Below are 12,686 nucleotides of genomic sequence, written 5' to 3'. Positions count from 1 at the left end.
GAGCCCGAGTCCGAGCCCTGGGGTCGGGCGGAGCGGAGTTCGCCGTCTTCCGGGGCTGAGCCCGAGTCCGAGCCCTAGGGTCGGGCGGAGCGGAGTTCGCCGTCTTCCGGGGCTGAGCCCAAGTCCGAGCCCTGGGGTCGGGCGGAGCGGAGTTCGCCGTCTTCCGGGGCTGAGCCCGAGCCCTGGGGTCGGGTGGAGCGGAGTTCACCGTCTTCCGGGGCTGAGCCCGAGTCTGAGCCCTGGGGTCGGGCGGAGCGGAGTTCGCCGTCTTCTGGGGCTGAGCCCGAGTCCGAGCCCTGGGGTCGGGCGGAGTCGGAGTTCGCCATCTTCCGGGGCTGAGCCCGAGTCCGAGCCCTGGGGTCGGGCGAAGCAGAGTTTCCTATGACGCCTGAGACCGGACTTGGCTGCTGTCAGCCTCACTCTGTCGAGTGGCTCAGCAGTCGGAGCGGCGCAGGCGACGCTGTCCTCTTGTCAGACCGGTTAGTGGAGCGGCGAAGTGACTGCGGTCACTTCGGCTCTGTCGACTGGAGGGCATGCGTCAGGATAAAGGTGTCAGGTCACCTTTGCATTAAATGCCCCTGCGATTTGGTCGGTCGGTGTGGCGATTTGGCCAAGGTTGCTTCTTGGCGAAGACTGGACCTCGGGCGAGCCGAAGGTGTGTCCGTTGCTAGAGGGGGGCCTCGAGCGAGACGTAGGTCCTCTGGGATCGGCTGCCCTTGCCCGAGGCTGGGCTCGGGCGAGGCGTGATCGCGTCCCTCGAATGGACCGATCCTTGACTTAATCGCACCCATCAAGCCTTTGCAGCTTTGTGCTGATGGGGGTTACCAGCTGAGATTTAGGAGCCTTGAGGGTACCCCTAATTATGGTCCCCGACAGTAGCCCCCGAGCCTCGAAGGGAGTGTTAATACTCGCTTGGAGGCTTTTGCCGCACTTTTTTGCAAGGGGACCAGCCTTTTCTTGGTTGCATTTTGCTCCGGTGGGTGCGCGCGAGCGCACCCGCCGGGTGTAGCCCCCGAGGCCTCGGAGGAGTAGTTTTACTCCTTCGAGGTCTTAGTGCGTTTCGCAATACTTCGGCTGGTCTAGTCGTTCCCTCATGCGAGCTGGCCGTAGCCCGGGTGCACGGTCGGGTCCCAAGTTCTCGGGCTGGTATGTTGACGCTGTCATCGGGTTGGCCGGAGCCGGGTTTGCGAGAGCAGTCCCCGAGCCTCCACACAGGGCGAGAGGACGGTCAAGGACAGACTCGACTTTTTTACATACGCCCCTGCGTCGCCTTTCCGCAAGGAGGAGGGGGGAAAGCGCCATGTTGCCCTCGGAGGGCGCCGAACATGGTGTTTCCGGTGAGCTGCTGGCGGGTAATCCGAGCGGACGCCCATGCCCCATTTGCTAGGGGTCGGCTAGAGGCCCGGAGGCGCGCTCCAAAAGTACCTGCGGGTGATCTGCCGGACCTGGTCCCCTTTGACGGGGTCCGAGGGCTCGATGCCTCCCTCTGATGGGATTCCGTTACAAGATCGTTCCCGCTGGTCTCGGAAATGTCCTAGGGTACCTCGGGAGCGTAGCCCGAGCCTTGGTTATGTATCGAACGTACCCAGGGTCATCCCTCGCTCTGTGTCTGAGGCGACTGTGAACCCTTCGAGGGCCAGCCTGCGAACCCCTGATCAGTAGTGGGCGCGGAGCCCGAGTGGCCTGAGGCGGCCGTTGAACCCTTCCGAGGGGCCGGCCATCGAACCTCTGACCAGTAGTGGGCGCAGAACCCAATCGCTCTGAGGCGGCCGTTGAACCCCTTCGAGGGGCCAGCCTTTGAACCTCTGATCAGTAGGGAGGCTCGGGGCCTGTTTCCTTCACGGAGAAGGATCCTTTTCGGGGTATCCCCCTTTCCCGGTCCCTGTTGTAAGAGAGAGAAAGAGGAAAAAGGAAAAGGATACGAAATTGAATGACGTGGCGTACCTTTTTCGACGCTGTCATTATGGCGAAGGCGAAGCGTCGCTTGCTTCTCCCGCCTGAGGCGCCGCCTGTCCCGCCGCGAAGTTAACGCGACGGGGCGAGTGGTTCGCGAGGCGACTGTTGCGCGTGCGCGGGCCGTTCGAGGAACGGATCACGGGCGCGCCGTCTTCACGCCGTGAGAGAGGGTTCTCTCGCTGCCCCTGGATGGGACGTAAGCTTGGCTGACGACGTGACCGCTGCTCCTGCCCGCCTGCCACCGCCATTACTGTCGGCCCATTTTTGACCGTATTTGACCGTCGCGCCTGGCTGGCACTGCTGGGTCACACGCAGGGTTGCCTCGAGTCGCGGTATTGGCTCCACAGTCGAGGAGGCGCGGTAGTGGCGCGAGTGGCGGTGCAGTTGCTCACACGTAGCAACCGGCGCGCCGGTTGCATGACGTGTGGGCCTGGGCCTCCATGCCGGGCGCGTTGGAGTCGAAGGGGCGCGCCCACTTGGCGCGGTTGCATACCGACTGCATGGCTGTCCGCCCTTTCACCCGCTGGTCTGGGCGAAAGTGGAGGAGTGCTTGTAACCGCCGGGCGGTTGCATGCACCGCGCGCGGCGGTTTGGCTCCTTCCGCCCTGGACCGGCTTGCATGATGCGTGGGACCCAGCCCCCGCGCCGTAAAGGGGAGGACCTTGGAGCGTGTTGGAGAAGACTCAGCCCGCAACGGCTGAGGACGCAAGTGGGGAGAGTTGCCTTTAAAAGGAGGGCGACCCCCTTGAAAGATGACCATGTCTTCGCGCTCCCCTCATGCATCGTGTCTTTCCATCTTCCGAGCCCCTGGACGGGGGACGCCCGCAATCCTTCCGTCTTGTCGTCGAAGGAACGCAACTTCGTGGAAGTTGGTACCTTTCAGCCATCGTTCGGCTTCAAGGATTTTTATCATGCAGCCTGGCTGCGTCCCCTCGCCGGTGGTCACCCAGGACGGCGACCACCAGCCTCTGGGTGGGGAGGAGCAAGCCAGGCTGCGATCTTGGTCCCGCCCTCAGCTTCTAGGATGTTCATCATCCTTGCTGGGGCGGAGGCCGGGATGAGCCGGAGCTCTACCTCCCGCGCGGGCCGGCTGGCCACCTCCTCTTCCAGCTTCTGGTGGTGGAAACCATCCTTCGGCCCTGCGGAGGAGGCGTCCTCCAGCCATGCCGGGGAAGGCGAACTATTGCTGTCCAGCTAGGATGCTACATTCCGTCCTTCTCCTCGCTTTCATGGCGAGGACGGGAGTGAGGACCTGCCGGTGCGCCTTGCCGACTGTCGGCGTTGGTGTAGAGGCGGACGCCGCCGTCCGTGCTGACGTGGTGGCAACTGGAGGAAGCTTCCTCCCCCGTTAAGGCCGTCGGCGCCGCCGACGGACCGGCCCCCGGCTCTTTGGCTTTAATGTCTGGTTCGCGTCCCTTGAGTGGGGATGCGAACGAGAGCCTTCCGGTGGCCGCGTCCGTCCTGGGACCATAGCTGCTGCTGTGGGGACGGAACCGGAGTTCCGTTTGTATTGGCACCTTGAATGCTGGTGTTTTGTTCATTGCGACCGTCGAGGCCTGAACATGTATGTATTTTCGGCGTAGAGCCGTGTTTTTTCTTCATTTCGAGCACTAAGACTCGCCTATTGGTTATCTGAACCGCTTCACTAAGCGTGAGTCGCCTCGTGCAAAGGTGACAAGTGAGGTATTCGTATCCCGGAGGCGTAGGAGTCCCTCGGCTCGGTCGGCCTTGTTGTCCGAGGCTTCTCTTGCTTAGTTAAAGGAACCCCTCGGCCGCCCTTCGATGAGCCGAAGCCGGAGGTAGCGGTGTCAGCACGGGCAGAGGCAGAGTTGGCTTCGAAAAAGAAGATGTGGTCGGCCGGAGCCTGGCCGGGTCGTCCGCTGGCGGAACCGACGCCGGAGTTGAGCTGCCGAGGCCTCAAGTCGGGCTGATGTCTTCGGGGGACAGCTGGCTGAGGCCTCGGGGTGGCCGGCCGAGCCGTCGGCTCGAGCCGGATTCCTGGAGAAGACCCTGGCGGCGATGGCCCGGGTATGGTGCTGATGTCGTCCTTCAGAGTGGGGATCCTCCGACCGCGTCGCCATCCGAGGCTAGGTCAGACCCCGCCGAAGGTGTAGTTGACGCCGAGGGTGCTGCTGCCCCCTTCAACTGTCGACGTCCGAGCCTGCAGGATCGGGTTGTCTTGTAGTGTGTGTATGCTTTCTGCAGCCGCCGAGGCCCAAACATACCATCGTCGTGTTGTAAAGTTGTGTCCCTTTTCCTCTTGTTTCGAGTATCCGGACTTATTTGTCGGTAACAGAATTGTTTGTGCGGGCGAGAGTTGCTTTTCACGGAAGGTGATGAGTGAGGTATCCGTATCCCGGAGGCGTAGGAATCCCTCGGCTCGGTCGGCCTTGCCACTTACGCGCACTCTTACTCGTCCATAGGATTCTATCACCGACGCAGTCAAGAAGGCCCGAAAAATCATTCCGGCAGAGGAGCTTTCGAGCATGAAGACTTGTTCGGTCCGCAGAATCACTTATTCGAGCGTGAGTTACTTATCGCAGAAGGTGATGAGTGAGGTATCCGTATCCCGGAGGCGTAGGAGTCCCTCGGCTCGGTCAGCCTTGGCTACTTACGTGTACTCCGTCGTTTTCAGGATCCACTTTCGAAGTAGTCAAAAAGCACGAAAGGCATTCTAGCAGAAAAGATTTTTTTCTTTTTTCGAGGAAAATTTCGACGCAGAGGGGGTTCCCCCCTTCTAGCCCCCGAGGGAGGGTCGGGCTTTGCCGAGGCAAGGCTGACCCTTCCTTGACGACCAGACTTTGTGTGTGAACGAGGTATACGAACAACTTGAAAGCATCTTAAGGGTAGAAGCGACGTAGCTGTTGGATTTTCCAAGCGTTGCTGTAGACCTCGCCTTGGCTGTTGGCCAGCTTGTATGTTCCGGGCTTCAGAACCTTGGCGACGACGAATGGCCCTTCCTAGGGAGGCGTGAGTTTGTGCCGCCCTCGGGCGTCTTGTCGCAGCCGAAGCACCAGGTCGCCCACCTAGAGGTCTCGGGACCGAACCCCTCAGGCGTGGTAGCGTCGCAGGGACTGTTGGTACCGCGCCGAGTGTAGTAAGGCCATGTCCCGAGCCTCTTCCAGCTGGTCCAGTGAGTCTTCTCGATTAGCTTGATTGCTTTGGTCGGCGTAGGCCCTCGTCCTCGGGGAACCGTATTCTAAGTCTGTGGGCAAGATGGCCTCGGCCCCATAGACTAGAAAGAACGGTGTGAAGCCCGTGGCTCGGCTCGGAGTTGTCCTCAGACTCCAGACTACCGAGGGGAGTTCCTTCATCCACCGCTTGCCGAACTTGTTGAGGTCGTTGTAGATCCGAGGCTTGAGTCCTTGCAGAATCATGCCGTTGGCACGTTCTACTTGCCCATTCGTCATGGGGTGAGCCACGGCGGCCCAGTCCACCCGGATGTGGTGATCCTCGCAGAAGTCCAGGAACTTTCTGCCGGTGAACGGGGTGCCGTTGTCGGTGATGATGGAGTTTGGGACCCCAAAGCGGTGGATGATGTTGGTGAAGAACGCCACCGCCTGTTCGGACCTGATGCTTTTTAGGGGTCGGACCTCGATCCACTTGGAGAATTTGTCGATGGCGACCAGCAGGTGCGTGTAGCCCCCGGGTGCCTTCTGCAAGGGGCCGACTAGGTCCAGACCCCACACAGCAAACGGCCAGGTGATGGGTATGGTCTGTAGAGCCTGAGCGGGCAGGTGGGTCTGCCTTGCGTAGAACTGACACCCTTCGCAGGTGCGGACAATTCTAGTGGCGTCGGCCACCGCCGTCGGCCAGTAGAAACCTTGTCGGAAGGCGTTTCCAACAAGGGTTCGGGGTGCTGCGTGATGGCCGCAAGCCCCCGAGTGTATCTCTTGTAAGAGCTCCTGACCTTCGGCGATGGAAATGCATCGCTGGAGGATGCCAGAGGGGCTGCGGTGGCAGAGCTCCTTCCCATCTCCCAGCAAAACGAAAGACTTGGCACGTCGTGCCACTCGCCGAGCTTTGGCTTGGTCGAGGGGCAGCTCTCCTTGGTGGAGATATTGCAGGTACAGGGTCTGCCAGCTTTGATTAGGCGCGACTGAGAGCACCTAGAGGGGGGGGGGTGAATAGGTGATCCTGTGATAACTTAAACTTATAGCCACAAAAACTTGTTAAGTGTTAGCACAATAATTGCCAAGTGGCTAGAGAGGAGTCTCAACAAAACACAATACCACAAGAGATCAAACACAGAGATGACACAGTGGTTTATCCCGTGGTTCGGCCAAGACCAACGCTTGCCTACTCCACGTTGTGGCGTCCCAACGGACGAGGGTTGCAATCAACCCCTCTCAAGCGGTCCAAAGACCAACTTGAATACCACAGTGTTTTGCTTTGCCTTTCAATATCCCGTTTGCGAGGAATCTCCACAACTTGGAGCCTCTCGCCCTTACACTTAAGATTCACAAAGAAATACGGAGTAAGGGAGAATTAGCAACGCACACAAGACTCAAAATCAGAGCAACAACACGCACACAAGTCGCAACAAGAGCTCGCAACACAACTCAATGAGTTCACAACTCAACAAGAGCTCTAGATGCTATCACAATGAACCAAATGCGTGGAATCGATGTCTTGGTGCTTAGGAATGTTGTAGGAATGCTTGGTGTACTCCTCCATGCGCCTAGGGGTCCCTTTTATAGCCCCAAGGCAGCTAGGAGCCGTTGAGAACAAATCCAGAAGGACATCCTTGCCTTCTGTCGTCGGGCGCACCGGACAGTCCGGTGCACACCGGACACTGTCCGGTGCCCGATTCCCTTCCTTAAATAGCGAAGCCGACCGTTGCAGATGCGGGAGCCGTTGGCGCACCGGACATGTCCGGTGCACACCGGACAGTCCGGTGCCCCCTTCCGACCGTTGGCTCGGCCACGTGTCCCGCGCAGATTGCGCGGCCGACCGTTGGCCCGGCCGACCGTTGGCTCACCGGACAGTCCGGTGCACACCGGACAGTCCGGTGAATTTTAGTCGTACATCGCCAGTCAATTCCCGAGAGCGGCCAGTTCGCCCGAGGCAGCCTGGCGCACCGGACACTGTCCGGTGCACCACCGGACAGTCCGGTGCCCTAGACCGAAACAGCCTCTTGGCTGTACACAGCCAACTCTTCTCTTTTCCTCTTCTTCCTGTTTCTCATACTTAGACAGGTATATTAGTACACAAAACCAATGTACTAAGACTTAGAAACATACCTTTGCTCTTGATTTGCACTTTGTTCATCCATGAGCATAGATTCACATTTAAGCACTTGTGTTGGCACTCAATCACCAAAATACTTAGAAATGGCCCAAGGGCACATTTCCCTTTCAATCTCCCCCTTTTTGGTGATTTATGCCAACATGACATAAAGCAACTAGAACAAGTGCAATATCACTTCAAATAAAAACTCAAATTCATTTTGATTCAATTTGGCATATATGGATCATCCTTTGCCACCACTTGGTTTGTTTTTGCAAATCAAACTCAAATCTCTATCTCTAAGTCAAACACACATGTTGAAGCATAAATAGAGTCATTCCAAAAGAGATTGATCAAAGATTTCAAAAACTCCCCCTATTTCCCATAATCAACACTTCTCCCCACAAGAGGCCAACTTTTGACAAAAGAGACAATGCAAGAGTTTTGACAAACCAAAAGCTCTATCCTACTGTTTTCGAAGTTTCTCAAGTGGTAGCTGATCCATTTATTGCTTTGGCCTTTATTTTCTCCCCCTTTGGCATCAACCACCAAAACGGGATCAATCTTGGCCCTATAACCCCATTGCCTCACCAAAGTCTTCAATTAAGATCAAATGGCAATAAGAGTTTATGAGATGAACTTGGAATAAGTTACCCTCTCATCGGAGTGCAGTGGAAGTCTTTCATGGTCCAAGTCCACCTTTTCCCTTTCAATCCTCCTTCGAGACTAAATTATCAAACTCGAACACATGGTTAGTCTCAAAGGGTCAAGTTGTAACACATCTCCCCCTAAACATGTGCATCACTTTGCAACGGACTTGTGAGGTCCAGGGAGTGTTTGTACAACTTGAGCACCACAATAAGCAACAAAATGCAGAAGGAACATGATCATAAGCATAAACACAAGTATGCTACAATTCAATCCAAGTTCCGCGAATCTAAGACATTTAGCTCACTACGCAACCTGCAAAAGGTCTTCTCATCTAGAGGCTTGGTAAAGATATCGGCTAGCTGGTTCTCGGTGCTAACATGAAACACTTCGATATCTCCCTTTTGCTGGTGGTCTCTCAAAAAGTGATGCCGGATGTCTATGTGCTTTGTGCGGCTGTGCTCAACAGGATTCTCCGCCATGCGGATAGCACTCTCATTATCACATAGGAGTGGGACTTTGCTCAGATTGTAGCCAAAGTCCCGGAGGGGTTGCCTCATCCAAAGTAGTTGCGCGCAACACTGTCCTGCGGCAACATACTCGGCCTCAGCGGTGGATAGGGCAACGGAAGTTTGTTTCTTAGAGTTCCACGACACCAGGGACCTTCCTAAGAATTGGCACGTCCCCGATGTACTCTTCCTATCGACCTTACATCCAGCATAGTCGGAATCTGAGTATCCAACCAAGTCAAAGGTAGACCCCTTTGGATACCAGAGCCCGAAGCAAGGCGTAGCAACCAAATATCTAAGAATTCGCTTCACCGCCACTAAGTGACATTCCTTAGGATCAGATTGAAATCTAGCACACATGCATACGCTAAGCATAATATCCGGTCTACTAGCACATAAGTAAAGCAAAGAACCTATCATTGACCGGTATGCTTTTTGATCAACGAACTTACCTCCTTTGTTGAGGTCGGTGTGTCCGTCGGTCCCCATCGGAGTCTTTGCGGGCTTGGCGTCCTTCATCCCAAACCGCTTCAGCAAGTCTTGCGTGTACTTTGTTTGGGAGATGAAGGTGTCGTCCTTGAGTTGCTTCACTTGAAACCCAAGGAAGTAGTTCAACTCGCCCATCATCGACATCTCGAATTTCTGAGTCATTACCCTGCTAAACTCTTCACAAGACTTTTGGTTAGTAGAACCAAATATTATGTCATCGACATAAATTTGGCACACAAACAAATCACCATCACATGTCTTAGTGAACAGAGTTGGATCGACTTTCCCAACCTTGAAAGCATTAGCAAGTAAAAAGTCTCTAAGGCATTCATACCATGCTCTTGGGGCTTGCTTAAGTCCATAGAGCGCCTTAGAGAGCTTACACACGTGGTCGGGGTACCGTTCATCCTCGAAGCCAGGGGGTTGCTCCACGTACACCTCCTCCTTGATTGGCCCGTTGAGGAAAGCGCTCTTCACATCCATTTGGAACAACCTGAAGGAATGGTGAGCGGCATATGCTAGCAAGATACGAATTGATTCTAGCCTAGCCACAGGAGCAAATGTCTCCTCAAAGTCCAAACCTGCGACTTGGGCATAACCTTTTGCCACAAGTCGAGCCTTGTTCCTCGTCACCACCCCGTGCTCGTCCTGTTTGTTGCGGAACACCCACTTGGTTCCCACAACATTTTGCTCGGGACGAGGCACCAGTGTCCAAACTTCATTGCGCTTGAAGTTGTTGAGTTCCTCCTGCATGGCCAATACCCAATCCGGATCTAGCAAGGCCTCCTCTACCCTGAAAGGCTCAATAGAAGAGACAAAAGAGTAATGCTCACAAAAATTAACTAATCGAGATCGAGTAGTTACTCCCTTGCTAATGTCACCCAAAATTTGGTCGACGGGATGATCCCTTTGAATCATCGCTCGAACTTGGGTTGGAGGTGCCAGTTGCGCTTCTTCCTCCATTACGTGATCATCTTGTGCTCCCCCTTGATCATACGCCTCCTTTTGATGAACCTGTTCATCGTCTTGAGATGGGGGATGCACCGTTGTTGATGAAGAAGGTTGATCTCGTTCATCTTGTTCCTGTGGCCGCACTTCTCCAATCGCCATGGTTCGTATAGCGGCTGTCGGAACATCTTCTTCATCTACATCATCACAGTCAACAACTTGCTCTCTTGGAGAGCCATTAGTCTCATCAAATACAACGTCGCTAGAGACTTCAACCAAACCCGATGATTTGTTGAAGACTCTATACGACTTTGTATTTGAGTCATATCCTAACAAAAACCCTTCTACAGCTTTGGGAGCAAATTTAGAATTTCTACCTTTCTTCACTAGAATGTAGCACTTGCTCCCAAATACACGAAAGTAAGATACATTGGGTTTGTTACCGGTTAGTAGCTCATACGAAGTCTTCTTGAGGAGGCGATGAAGGTAGACCCTGTTGATGGCGTGGCAAGCCGTGTTCACGGCTTCCGACCAGAAACACTCGGGGGTCTTGAATTCTCCAAGCATCGTCCTCGCCATATCGATTAGCGTCCTGTTCTTCCTCTCTACCACACCATTTTGCTGTGGTGTGTAGGGAGCGGAGAACTCGTGCTTGATCCCTTCCTCCTCAAGGAACTCCTCCACTTGAAGATTCTTGAACTCGGACCCGTTGTCGCTCCTTATCTTCTTCACCTTGAGCTCAAACTCATTTTGAGCTCTCCTTAGGAAGCGCTTGAGGGTCCCTTGGGTTTCAGACTTATCTTGCAAAAAGAACACCCAAGTGAAGCGGGAAAAGTCATCAACAATAACTAGACCATACTTACTTCCCCCTATGCTCAGATAGGCGACGGGTCCGAAGAGGTCCATATGCAGCATCTCCAGGGGTCTTGAAGTGGTCATCACATTCTTGCTGTGATGCGCTCCTCCCACCTGTTTACCTGCTTGACAAGCTGCACAAGGTCTATATTTTTCGAATTGTACGTTAGTCAAACCTATCACGTGTTCTCCCTTTAGAAGCTTGTGAAGGTTCTTCATCCCCACATGTGCTAAGCGGCGATGCCACAGCCAACCCATGCTAGTCTTAGCAATTAAGCATGCATCTAGACCGGCCTCTTCTTTTGCAAAATCAACTAAGTAGAGCTTGTCGTCTAATACACCCTTAAAAGCTAGTGAACCATCACTTCTTCTAAAGACAGACACATCTACATTTGTAAATAGACAGTTATATCCCATATGACATAATTGACTAACAGATAGCAAATTATATCCAAGACTCTCCACTAAAAACACATTAGAGATAGAATGCTCATTGGAGATTGCAATTTTACCTAGCCCTTTTACCTTGCCTTGATTCCCATCACCGAAAATAATTGAATCTTGGGAACCCTTATTCTTGACGTAGGAGGTGAACATCTTCTTCTCCCCCGTCATATGGTTTGTGCATCCGTTGTCGATAATCCAGCTTGAACCCCCGGATGCATAAACCTGCAAGGCAAATTTAGGCTTAGGACTTAGGTACCCAACTCTTGTTGGGTCCTACAAGGTTAGTCACAATTGTCTTAGGGATCCAAATGCAAGTTTTATCACCCTTGCATTTTGCCCCTAATTTCCTAGCAATCACCTTTCTATCCTTTCTACAAATTGCAAAGGAAGCATTCAAAGCATGATATATTGTAGAAGGTTCATTTACTTTCCTAACAACATTTCTCCTAGGCATATTATGAACAGCATTTCTCCTACCAACATTTCTATCATGCACATAAGAAGAGCTAGAAGCAAACATGGCATGAGAATCAAAGGCATTATATGCATTACAGCTCCTATAAGCATTTCTAGGTTGTTTTCTATCATAGTACATAAAGGCATGGTTCTTTTGCACACTACTAGCCATAGGGGCCTTCCCTTTCTCCTTGGCGGAGATGAGAGCCTTATGGCTTGTCAAGTTCTTGGCTTCCCTTTTGTAGCCAAGTCCATCCTTAATTGAGGGATGTCTACCAATCGTATAGGCATCCCTTGCAAATTTTAATTTATCAAATTCGCTTTTGCTAGTATTATGTTGGGCATTTAGACTAGCCACTTCATCATTCAATTTAGAAATAGAAACTAGGTGTTCACTACAAGCATCAACATTAAAATCTTTACACCTAGTGCAAACCATAACATGTTCTACACAAGAGTTAGATTTACTAGCCACTTCTAGTTTAGCATTTAAATCATTATTAACACCTTTTAAAGTAGCAATGGTTTCATGACAAGAAGATAATTCACTAGAAAGCACTTCATTTCTTTTAACTTCTAAAGCATAAGATTTTTGAGCCTCTACAAATTTGTCATGCTCTTCATATAAAAGATCCTCTTGTTTTTCTAAGAGTCTATCTTTTTCATTCAAGGCATCAATCAATTCATTAATCTTATCTACTTTAGTTCTATCCATTCCCTTGAACAAACTAGAGTAATCTATTTCTTCATCACTAGACTCATCATCACTAGAAGAATCATAAGTGACATTGTTTTGATTACTTACCTTCTTCTCCCTTGCCATAAGGCATGTGTGACGCTCGTTGGGGAAGAGGGATGACTTGTTGAAGGCAGTGGCGGCGAGTCCTTCATTGTCGGAGTCGGAGGAGGAGCAATCCGAATCCCACTCCTTTCCGATATGTGCCTCGCCCTTGGCCTTCTTGTAATGCTTCTTCTTTTCTCTCTTGCTCTCGTGTTCCTGGTCACTATCATTGTCGGGACAGTTAGCAATAAAATGACCAATCTTACCGCATTTGAAGCACGAGCGCTTCCCCTTGGCTTTGGTCTTGCTTGGCTGTCCCTTGCGTCCTTTAAGCGCCGTCTTGAAGCGCTTAATGATGAGGGCCATCT

This window comes from Zea mays, chromosome 7 (assembly GCF_902167145.1).
Source record: "Zea mays cultivar B73 chromosome 7, Zm-B73-REFERENCE-NAM-5.0, whole genome shotgun sequence".
Taxonomy (NCBI): domain Eukaryota; kingdom Viridiplantae; phylum Streptophyta; class Magnoliopsida; order Poales; family Poaceae; genus Zea; species Zea mays.
Note: the sequence above shows the minus strand (reverse complement) of the source record.